Source organism: Primulina tabacum, chromosome 3, assembly GCF_025594145.1.
Source record: "Primulina tabacum isolate GXHZ01 chromosome 3, ASM2559414v2, whole genome shotgun sequence".
In the NCBI taxonomy this organism is placed as follows: domain Eukaryota; kingdom Viridiplantae; phylum Streptophyta; class Magnoliopsida; order Lamiales; family Gesneriaceae; genus Primulina; species Primulina tabacum.
Window position 1 is genome coordinate 17,249,499 of NC_134552.1, and position 12,202 is coordinate 17,261,700.

General features: G+C 33.2%; 1 pseudogene; it reads left to right on the forward strand.

Annotated features, from left to right (window-relative positions):
* Nucleotides 1-1,219: 1,219 nt before the first annotated feature.
* LOC142540876 (plasma membrane ATPase 3-like) lies at nt 1,220-7,214 on the forward strand (annotated as a pseudogene).
* Nucleotides 7,215-12,202: the final 4,988 nt, after the last annotated feature.

Consider the following 12,202-nt stretch of genomic DNA (forward strand, 5'->3'; position numbering starts at 1 on the left):
CTGCAAGCGTTCCCGATACTTTGCAAGCTTGGCCACCAGCTCAGGAGTGATAGCCTCCTCCCACTCGTGAAGAAGCTGAAGTCCTTGCAGCTCCTCCCAGTAATGGAGGATCTTTTGGAAGACTTCATCTTCCAATTCAGATTTCCGTTTCTCAAAAGCTGCTTGCATGAACTCAGCTGCCATGTCGGGAGCTTTCGAACCACTGGAACCCGCCATTGCACTTCTTGAAGACTGAATTGATGGAATGTAGGAGAATAGGTAAGCGGGTTACTGTATATATATATAGGAAGGAATCAGTCTCCACCGTCGATCCGAATCCAATCGGACGATCAGAGGGAATCTAGGAAATTGAGCAAGCAGATGAAAAGACGTGTACGGATATCGAGGAAACGGGCTCATTATTACCTCGGAATACGAACAAATTTTCGACGGTATCACTGTTAACGCATGCAGCATAATGACATTCATTGGATTTCCCGAGAGTACTAAACGATGAATGTTCAAAACCTGAGAGATATGGAAACCTGACACCTCCTCACTTCTGCAGGATATTTAGAGACCCAATGCTCTTATTCACTCTGGGATATGTTTTGGAGTAAACATACATGACTGATCGGGACAGCGAGTCAAGCTCTAGCCCGACTATTTTTAGTATGTGTGGTGATACCCCTGTAAAGGTCCGGGTTAATGATGACCCGGGTTATCGGTTGAATAGCCCGGATCAGAAGCCAACTGCCCGGGTACTTTTCCTCCACCCGGTTTCTCATATAGGTACCCAGGTAACCAACTACCCAGGCCACCTCGAGAATTGCACCACACTCGAGTGTGATCGATACAGGCAGTCTAATCCGTCAGGACCACTTGAGTTTGGAGTGTCCGAGAGAAGCTAGTATGATAAACCGACTTAGTAGGTGGTGTGATAATCGAGGTAACTACCCATTCTTCCACTATAAATAGTAGGTATTAAAGTCATTTAATGATTCAGAGATCTTTAAACTAAAAGCACTTACATATTTCCCCTCAAATATTGCTTGTGTTCATCTAAAAACCTGCTGACTTAAGCATCGGAGTGGCCACGTCGGACATCCCTCCGGCGCCCATTCACGAGTTAATTTCTTGTTTGCAGGTGTTGATCCAAAGCATTATCTTCACTCAAATTCCCAAACATTATAAATTATTGATTTGGTCCGTTGGAGCCCCGTACCCGGCTCACCCATTTTAACGAGATCACATCAATACCCATTGACGAAGTTTTTGAGAATCTGAGGTGTACGAAGGAGGGTCTGTCAAATGAGGCTGCGGAGGAGAGATTAACCATTTTTGGGCACAACAAGCTCGAGGAGAAAAAGGTGCTAAAATTTTGCTCAAGTTATTTGTTTTTTTGGGGCTCTGTGTTTGGATGGTAGTTTATGGTTGCCTCCTTTATTCCTATTTTCTCTGTCATGATGCCTTACGGTAATGTACTTCTGATGCAGTTTTTCCCCCCCTCCTCTTTCTTTCCCCCTTTTGACGTGAGTATGGCTGAGAGACGTGAGAAATGAACGAGTTTTTCTTTTTGATCTCTTTAAGTGGTGATTTTGGACAGGTTTCTTTTGATGATTCTTTTAATTTGATTTTGGATTTCACTGATAAAGTTTTTGATTTTAATATGTATTTAAAACTTTTTTTCACTTTTGAGTGCTTCTCAGGATAGCAAATTCTTGAAGTTCTTGGGTTTTATGTGGAATCCTCTTTCATGGGTCATGGAAGCTGCGGCTATCATGTCCATTGCCCTTGCAAATGGGGGAGAAAGGACACACCTCTCGGCATAAAATTGCTTAAGAGCTATATTTCTGTGGAATGTACTGATTATTATGGTTATCATATTTCAGGGAAAGCCTCCGGATTGGCAAGACTTTGTGGGTATTATCACTTTGCTCGTAATTAACTCCACAATTAGTTTTATCGAGGAGAACAATGCTGGAAATGCAGCCGCTGCTCTCATGGCTCGTCTAGCTCCAAAAGCAAAAGTTCGATATTTCTACATCGGAATTTCTGATGAATAGTTTTGTATTTGTGATGCTTAGCTGATCAATAGTTGTTGTCTGAAGGTTCTTAGAGACGGGAAATGGAGTGAGGAAGATGCTTCTATTTTAGTTCCTGGTGACATTATCAGTATTAAACTCGGAGATATAATTCCTGCTGATTCTCGTTTGCTTGATGGTGATCCGCTGAAAATTGATCAGGTGTGTGTTTGTGTGCTTATGGCTGGTTTGCATGCAATTTTCGAGTATAGTTTATTTAATATAATCGAGTTTGATTATGCAGTCTGCCCTAATGGGCGAGTCCCTTCCGGTGACGAAAGGGCCAGGGGACGGTATTTACTCTGGATCTACATGCAAACAAGGAGAAATTGAGGCTATTGTTATTGCCACCGGGGTTCACACATTTTTCGGAAAGGCTGCTCACCTTGTTGATTCTACTAACCAAGTGGGGCATTTCCAAAAGGCAAGTTTTGAAACTTGTTCAGGATTTCTCAATCCCTTTTTTATTTTTTGTAAATTTGTTTTATTATTCATCTGTTAGGTTTTAACTGCAATTGGGAACTTTTGCATTTGCTCTATCGCGGTGGGAATGGTTATAGAGATTGTAGTTATGTACCCTATTCAGCATCGGAAATATCGCCCTGGGATTGACAATCTACTTGTGCTTCTCATTGGAGGAATTCCGATTGCTATGCCTACCGTCCTTTCTGTTACAATGGCCATTGGTTCTCATCGTCTGGCTCAACAGGTTTCCTTTATTATTGGCAATTTTATTTTTTGCTTTCTTTAGCATTCAAATTTACAATGGAGTTTTAATCTCTGTGAAGGGAGCTATTACAAAGAGAATGACTGCTATAGAAGAGATGGCTGGCATGGATGTGCTTTGCAGCGATAAAACGGGGGACTTTAGCACTGAACAAGCTTACAGTTGACAAAAATCTCATTGAGGTTCATGCGACATTTTTCTGCTGAAATTTTAGTTAATTACATTGCAAATCGGATTGCAACTCTATATTTTCAATGCTTTTCTACAGGTTTTTGCGAAAGGCGTCGATGCAGATACTGTCGTGCTAATGGCAGCTCGAGCTTCTCGTACAGAAAACCAGGATGCCATAGACTGTGCTATAGTTGGGATGCTGGCTGATCCGAAGGAGGTGCCTCTCTGCTAGTTTATAAGTCTAATATGCGATAACTATTTCCACTTTCTTGAAATGCTGTCTTGAAACAGGCACGTGCTGGAATACGAGAAGTACACTTCCTTAATTTCAACCCTACTGACAAGCGTACGGCATTGACTTACTTAGATGGTGAAGGTAATATGCACAGGGTCAGTAAAGGTGCACCTGAGTAGAGGTACAATCTACATTTTTTATGCGGTTTATTTGTTTATTAATTCCATGTTGATCCTTAGTTTTTTTTAATCACAAATATGGATTTAGATTCTAAACCTTGCACGCAATAAGTCAGAGATAGAGCGAAGGGTTCATGCTGTGATTGACAAGTTTGCAGAACGAGGTTTAAGATCACTTGCTGTGGCATACCAGGTAAAATTTATCAGAATTTTAGTTTGCTACCATGTTTTTCTGTCCTAATTTGGAGTGGGGAATAGTAAGATGTCCGTCGATAATTGTTATGATATCAAATCGTTGCTAAATTTTGATGGTTTATTCTGCATTTGCTCCCGTTCCCAGGAAGTTCCGGTAAGAACAAAAGAAAACCCAGGAGGCCCGTGGCAATTCATTGGTCTCATGCCACTTTTTGATCCACCGAGACATGATAGTGCGGAAACTATAAGAAGGGCATTGGATCTTGGAGTAAATGTCAAAATGATAACTGGTAGACGTTGATTTTCAAGTTTATCTTATAACTTTTGGTTGTTAAACTTGAGAAATTTTCTTGATTATTATGTATCAAGCTATACCTATGTTTGCACAGTTTCTACTACCTCATGTGTCACTGTCATTATTTTGTACTGTCACATTTTGGTTTCAACAGTTTCAAAAGTACTGAGCTGCTTTTGACAGGGGATCAACTGGCCATTGGCAAGGAAACAGGACGGAGGTTGGGAATGGGAACTAATATGTATCCCTCATCAGCTTTGTTGGGTCAGAATAAGGATGAATCGATTGCCGCTTTGCCAATTGATGAGCTTATAGAGAAAGCTGACGGTTTTGCTGGTGTTTTCCCAGGTACCTTTTAAATTGTTTTTTTCTGGAATTTCAATGTACCCTCGTTTTATAATTTGATACTCGGATAAGAGTTTATTTCCAAACCTCTGTTCATTAATTTGCTCACCTTCTGTATCTGTCAGAGCACAAATACGAAATAGTAAAACGTCTTCAAGCCAGGAAACATATCTGTGGAATGACCGGAGATGGAGTAAATGATGCTCCTGCTCTGAAGAAGGCTGATATTGGGATTGCTGTTGCTGATGCAACAGACGCGGCTCGCAGTGCTTCTGACATTGTGCTTACTGAACCTGGTCTCAGTGTTATAATTAGCGCTGTTTTAACTAGTCGGGCAATCTTCCAGAGGATGAAAAATTACACGGTAGGACTAGTTATGTTAATTTCGACAGTATAATCAAGCTGAACGTTTTACTTCTTATGTTTGTTTAGCATGATTTCATGGCTTGCTGACGTTTATAAATACTACTTATCTTGAACTCACAATTTTTTCTCCTACATTTGCAGATTTATGCTGTTTCGATTACAATACGTATTGTGGTAAGTTTATCATGCCCTTCCAGATCTACAGTTCAATTCATTTTTGCATTTTCTTAATCTGTGGTATCTTTAATTTTCATGGATCAGCTTGGTTTCATGCTGCTGGCTCTAATATGGGAATTCGACTTTCCTCCTTTTATGGTGCTAATCATTGCAATACTCAATGATGGTTTGTTTTGCTGAACCCTCTTTTCTCATTCATCCCCACTGCCCCTCCTGTTTGACAGGTTCAGATATCGGATCTTTGGATGAGCTTTTATGCATCTATACTTTTTGTGTGCACAAGATTTGAAATCAGATCATGTATCAAGATTAACCATTTCACATTCTTGGTAAAATTTTAGGAAACTGATGTTTGTAGGGGCACAAATCGTTTTGTTTTCATTAATGCACCTTCAATAGATGTCTGAATTACCTGTTGGACTTGTTTAATAATGAATACGATCTTATTTCATACACTTCATATAGGTACCATTATGACAATATCTAAAGATAGAGTTAAACCATCTCCACTTCCGGACAGCTGGAAGCTTGCTGAAATTTTTGCAACGGGAATCATCCTTGGTGGTTACCTGGCCATGATGACTGTCATTTTCTTTTGGGCAGCTTATAAAACAGACTTCTTTCCGGTAGCATAATCTTTCCAGTTGATGTATCTTTTGACGTTCACTTTTTCTGCATTACTTCAAGTTTCATTCATTCCTTCAAGTACGCAAAACTCAGAGATATCTATGGAACTTTTCATCCATCTTATTATTTTTGGTCAACCTCCAGCGCATATTTGGGGTGTCAACACTTGAAAAAACTGCTCATGATGACTTTAGAAAGCTTGCTTCGGCAGTATATCTTCAAGTGAGCACTATCAGTCAAGCTCTAATATTTGTTACAAGATCCCGAAGCTGGTCATATGTCGAGCGTCCTGGTTTATTGCTTGTAGCCGCGTTTTTTATTGCCCAACTGGTTAGTTCCTATCTCAGTCAATTCATTTGAATGGAACTTTTGATTTTTGGAAATACAATCTTGACCACTACTACTTTGCATCAAGCAGGTTGCTACACTGATTGCTGTGTATGCAAATTGGAGCTTTTCAGCTATTGAAGGAATTGGATGGGGTTGGGCTGGAGTAATTTGGCTTTATAATATCGTTTTCTATATCCCGCTTGATATTATCAAATTTCTAATACGATATGCTCTCAGTGGGAGGGCTTGGGATCTTGTTCTTGAGCAACGGGCAAGTAGCAACGTGAAAGCTATACTGCTTTAAAAGTTCTCTCATCTGCACCTTATTCGTGTTTGTTCTTGTGTGCAGATTGCCTTTACAAGGCAAAAAGATTTTGGAAAAGAACAGCGTGAGCTTCAATGGGCACACGCACAAAGGACCCTTCACGGGCTGCAAGTTCCCGATACCAAATTGTTTAACGAAACTACAAATTTTTCGGAACTCAATCAGTTGGCCGAGGAAGCAAAACGAAGAGCTGAAATTGCTAGGTAAGGATGACCTTTGCTGTTAAATTTTTGCCTAGTGGTGCAAGACTCCCAAATCAGGACTCAAGAAAGGGCTGCAAACAAATTGAACAGAACTGTTGAGTCAAATACTACTCAATATTTTTATATTCTAACTCCATTGAGTCGGGGCTTGAAAATGAACTTGAGTAAAACTGCAGCTCAATTGGAGATCATAAGTTTGTTTAGTCTTAAATGTATTTATAAAATTTTATCAATATATAAAACTCGTGAGTTATCGAATTAAATAATTTGGACTGAATTTTGAGACAAGATAATATTCAATCAGGGCTTGGATTCGATAATTTTGAATGGGGATTGAATAATTATTATTTTTACTGAGAGCCATGAAGCTGTAGATTTCAACATGTTTTACCGAATTCAAGTGATCTACACCCTCTATTACTAACAGCTCGTAATTACTTGACATTCATCCAACTTGCTTCCTACTATTGCCATGAGTCCATACATGCCACTATATCTTTAACTTGGATGACTTATATCTAGGCCAATCTGATTCCAGAAACAGAACCGGTTTTTCCAAGTTCTTGCAGCTATTGCTCAGGCCTGTTGCGACGATGTATTTCTAAAACCCCCAAATGAGAATCCCATATTCCTAATGTATTTTCTGTCGTTCCACGCAGGTTAAGGGAGCTGCATACATTGAAAGGACACGTCGAATCAGTGGTGAGGCTGAAGGGTCTTGATATAGATACGATTCAGCAGGCGTACACTGTATGAGCAAGAACGTTAACTGCTGCTATATACATTTTAACAACTGCCCGCTTTAACGTATCACTAGCTTTCATTACGAGTTATACCAGAGAAACAGCTTGTTCTGATTCCCTTGAATTATACCTTAGTTGTTTCCCTTTCTATTAAATCTGAGGAAACATGGTTATTACTGTTATATGTTAATTAGAAGTTTGTGTATAATATATGAAGCTCTTGATTTGGTCTACTTTCTTTTCTTTTCTTTTTTTCTTTCTTTTTTTTGTAGATACTAGAAAAATGCACGTGCGTTGCACGTAAAAACCTAAACTGCTGAAAATATATGTACGAAATTTTGATAATATTTAAATGAATTAAAACATGGCTAATAACATTTATCAACTGAAACAAACTAAGCCATAAAAAATAAAAAATCATGATCATAGACGGTATATGAATCAGTGAAATTATTTTATCCACTTGACACACTTTTCAATATGCTTCTTAGTTGATTTTGACAACTCAACAACTCTTTGTCGTAGTTTGTTATAATATGCATATAACTATTTTGGTATGCTCAGCAAGTATCTGATCGTCTTTAACATCTATTATGTTATTTACAATATTTATCCGGGATCTAACATACTCGTAGTTTGCTTCTTTATCACGATATTTTTTCGGTTTTCTACATTGTTTTTATCTGATAATCTTATTTTTCCGAATATTTTTTTGTTGTTAAATGATTTTTCAGCTTTTGACAATCATCAACTATAACTCTTAAGAAAAAATGCTTTTGCTCGTGATAAATTTTCACTTGTGACTAAAAGTATGTATAACATATATATTCTTCAACAACATAACCAATGAATGGTGTTGCACCTTCTTCAAATATTGTGATATTTGTGATATCATTTTATATATTTAGTATCGATATTATCAACATATAGCTATAAGGTTAATAAATTTTTAACAACTATTTCTCAATTACTGTGAGAAAAATACTTGAAATTTCTTCAAATGGTTATATCTTAGAATTGTGTCCTCATTTAATTTGACGCAATTCAAGAAAGTCATCTTGATCGTCATTTTTTGGAAGCTTTGAAATAATGATATTGTGCATCATGTCATGAGGATGATATAGTTTCAATCTCATTTGTTGCGTTTAGAACATAATATTATATTATTCATTGAAACAAAACAAATTTTCTTCTATCGAGTTTATATTTTGTTTTATAATATTTTATATCTTGTGGAACGACATACAAAATTAATTATTGTATTTTAAAAATCTTGAGAAGAGATACGAATAATGTAATTAAGATATGCATATGAGATATCATTCAAATATATGTCAAAATATTTGTCTTATTCAATATCTCATCTAATAATATAACAATTTAGATTTCATGAGCATTTTATGATAGTCAAAATTAATTTGATGAAATATTGTAGAATTTTATTTGAATTTCAATATTTGGCTAAGTGAATTTATTTGACGAGGAGTTTTCTATGCTACCACCATATATGTTATGAATTAGCTGGTTAGACACTTTGACTAAAAAAAGAGATAAAAACAATCTCGTAGTCACATCGAAATATATCGAGATAATATTGGAGAAAGTAAAGTGAAACTGGCTTAATGTCTCAATAAAATGCACATAATTGATCTATTATATTGTGTCAACAAAGTTTTAGAATTATTCTCATACCATTATAAATAGAATGAGAATTATGCATAATTTGTTTTTCATGTATTTCTTTTTCTGAATGAAGAATTTTTTTCTTTTTGAAAAACTATTTTATTGAGAAATATTAACATTTTATATGACATCCATATGTCGCACAACCATGAAGTAGCAACATAATCATTATATAACACTTAACGTACACATACAATTCTTCAATTTCTTCTTCATTGTGCTTCGTTGAAATTTAAATCTGAATCATTCTTGATCTTAACATTTTGCTTTAAATATGATTTAATATATATGTATATGTTTCATATTACTTAGTTGGACCTAATTTCAAATATCTATAAAAAATGTGCTTGAATTATATCATATAGAAATTAGGACATAATATGTAGGACCGAACGCTTGCCGCTTTACCAAAAGCTATAGCTAGTAGTAATGATGCAAATCAAATCTTTTAAATCGCACATCTGCTCAAGCACCACGGTTCGTCCGCTCTACCAAGCAGGGACAATTATTGCACCCAACAATCTCCCTCCCAATAATTGAACTCCTTGCAATCAATGGGAATCGAACCCGTGACCTTGGCTCTGATACCAATTGTAGGACCGAGCGCTTGCCTCTTTACCAAAAGCTATAGCTAGTAGTAATGGTGCAACTCAAATCTTTTAAACCGCACAGTAGCTCAAGCACCACGGTTCGACCGCTCTACCAAGCAAGGACAACTATTGCACCCAACATAGTAATACACAACATTATTATTTTTTTATTTAACATGTCTCTTTTTTTTTTCATCCATTATGTTTTTCTTAACTTTTTTGTTCGAAATTCGACGCATTTCGTAGACTATATGTATGAAAAACCAAGAAATTATATAATTCACAGAAACTATTTATTATTCTCTTCGTAGAACAGAAGACCCAAAATACGTGGCTTTGATTGGTGTACTCTCATATTTATTTTTATATAAACAACAAGGCACATCATATAATATCAGAAAAATCAATTGCCGCCAACAATACTAACCAAAACAAATAAAAAAAATCATAACACAAAGAACCTCGATCAGAAAAAAATGATAACTCAAAGTTTAAAAATAATTTATTTAGTACAATAACAAAGAAATTGAAGTACATACGAGCAATAAAAAACATAAATCACTCTCAAATTAAATATTAACTCATATTATTCACAATTTGTATAAATTTTCCAATATTTCTTTTCAAATAAAGAGAAGACGCCTTGTTAATGTCATCGTTTTATAGATATTCATTCCACTTCTTTAAAAAAACACAAATGAAAAATGTTGCCTTGAAATCATAATAAAACCATTTAGAAAAGCAGCCGTAAAAATATAATACAAAGTCACACGATTTTTCTTAAACCATAGAAAAATATTATACTATTGACAAAATATATCTAGCAACAACAAAGCACGCGTTAACTTGTGATATAATTAAAATTTAGAATCACGCATAATCATTGAATTAAAACAAAATCGCATGCCAAAAATCTACTTGATATTATATATTTTAATAATTTATCCATATTTGTCGTTCATCAGAGGACTCTTAGACCTACCAAATTTTGTAGTTCACATATTATTTTCATAATAAATAATATTACAAAAATAATATAAGCAAGAACATAAAAATTCAAATTAAAATGTCTTCTATCAATCTAAGTAAAAAAAATTGATTAGATAATATAATAATGTCGTAAAAAAATTAAATATTGATTTATAGACAGAAGTTTGGAAATACATTTACCCCAATAAATAAAAAATATTATCTCTTGATATTCTGAGACATAAGGTAAAAACGAAGAAATATTTCAATTTTTTAATATTTTGTAAGTAACTTCAAACTAAGTAATCTAAGCAAACATAGAACATGCATTATGTGTTTAAAAATTAACAAAATATTTCAACAATAAAAAATTGAAAAATAACCATTTTTGTTGGATATTTGATTTTGTTTCTCTTTTCTTTGTGCAACAAACAAATCACATAAACAATCCAAACATAATTACATGATCAATACAAATGACATATAACAATCAAACATGTTAACGTTAGGGTAAAAAAATTCCTCTCATTGCAAGAACACAAAATGATCAAATGGAGCATATTATTTAGTAATATTTATTTAGCAGCATTTATAAAAAAACTGACTTTTCGTGGTTGACTCTAATGAAAAATTGAAAATCTATGGAACGATTGAGGTATGGATGGTTTATCCTATTCTTTTTATTCACTTTATTTATTAAAACAATATTTTATTATTGAAATATTACTCAACCCTATCCCTATGTTAAAAAAATTACATATAAACATATAATATAAAATGAGGAAAAATAAAAATATATTAATGATTATTATTAAATGAATATATGAAAAACAAACAAAAAAATAAACATGTATTTATGATAGTGATTTTCTGTGAATTTGATGTAAATGAAAATATTAAAGTAATTAATTTTAAATTTAAAAATAAAAATGTATTAATGAAATGATTATTATTAAAAGAATATATGAAAAAGAAAACATGTATTAATGATTATTATTAAATAAAGGTAAGGCTATTTATGTAAATTCACAATTCACATTCATATATATAGATTAATATATATATAGATATAGATATAGATTAAATCTCGACATATAAATTTATAATTTATTATTTTCTGTTTTGTTAAATATAAATTTTTTTTGTATTATTTGTAAAAAACTAAGATTATGAAAAATATAATTAATACATAAATTGTAAAAATAAGTTCGAAACCTCTGTTAGCATAATTTTTTGTATTATTTATTTTAATAAAAGAATGTATAACACTATAACTATTATTTGTAAGGTATTTTCACAAAACCAATTAATTATGTAAATTATTATTATTAAATAAAGGTAAGAATATTTATGTAAATTCACAATTCACATTCATATATATAGATTAGTATATATATAGATATAGATATAGATTCAACCTCGACATATAAATTTATAATTTCTTATTTTCTGTTTTGTTAAATATAAATTTTTTTGTATTATTTGTAAAAAACTAAGATTATGAAAAATATAATTAATACATAAATTGTAAAAATAAGTTTGAAACCTCTGTTAACATAATTTTTTGTATTATTTATTTTAATAAAAGAATGTATAACACTATTACTATTATTTGTAAGGTATTTTCACAAAACCAATTAATTATGTAAATTATTATTATTAAATAAAGGTAATGATATTTATGTAAATTCACAATTCACATTCATATATATAGATTAGTATATATATAGATATAGATATAGATTAAACCTCGACATATAAATTTATAATTTCTTATTTTCTGTTTTGTTAAATATAAATTTTTTTTGTATTATTTGTAAAAAACTAAAATTGTGAAAAATATAATTAATAAATAAATTGTAAAAATAAGTTCGAAACCTCTGTTAGCATAATTTTTTGTATTATTTATTTTAATAAAAGAATGTATAACACTATTACTATTATTTGTAAGGTATTTTCACAAAATCAATTAATTTTAT